Source organism: Lissotriton vulgaris, chromosome 8 (genome assembly GCF_964263255.1).
Source record: "Lissotriton vulgaris chromosome 8, aLisVul1.2, whole genome shotgun sequence".
Classification (NCBI taxonomy): Eukaryota; Metazoa; Chordata; class Amphibia; order Caudata; family Salamandridae; genus Lissotriton; species Lissotriton vulgaris.
In genome coordinates, this window is record NC_141696.1 from 546293618 (window position 1) to 546294289 (window position 672).

Consider the following 672-nt stretch of genomic DNA (forward strand, 5'->3'; position numbering starts at 1 on the left):
AAAAAAAATTTTGCTCAAAAAAATGTGTCTGTTCACAAAAAGAGAAGTAATTTAAATGGAAAGGAGAGACCCATCACAAATGTTACTGGTAGAGGAAGAGATAACTCTGTGCATGATAGTAGAAGGAAACAACAGTTTAGGGACATTCGACAACGAATGTTCCGTAATAGGATATTAGTTAATTTATTGAAAAATATTAAAAAGAAAGGCCAACAGAAAGCGGCATTTTATAGGAAGAAGAAAAATGTAGAGAAAATTATTGATCATGCTTTTGAAATCAAGCGAAAGTTGTTTATTTTGGTAATCAATAGAATTAGGAAACTAAGCAAGGTAATTTCTGATTTCAAAACAAAAAGTAGATGGAAGAGAGTAGTAAATCGTACTAACTTTTGTGAAGTTTTTTCTGGAGAATGGATGCATAGTTCAAGTTCTGAGGCATTTTTTAATGAGGAGACTTATTTTCAGGATAATGATTTGGTGCATGCAGTTGACATCAGTGGTCGAGCTTATGAAGTGAAGGATGGTTGTCCAGTTGAAAAAGAACAACTTGTGACAACAGAGACAGAAGAGGCGCTAAGTGATGAGGTTTTAGGAAGACGTCCTAAGGGTCCTGTGTACATTTGGAAGTGTAGTTCTATTTGCAGTGTGCGACAGGTTTCCATCAATTTGCTT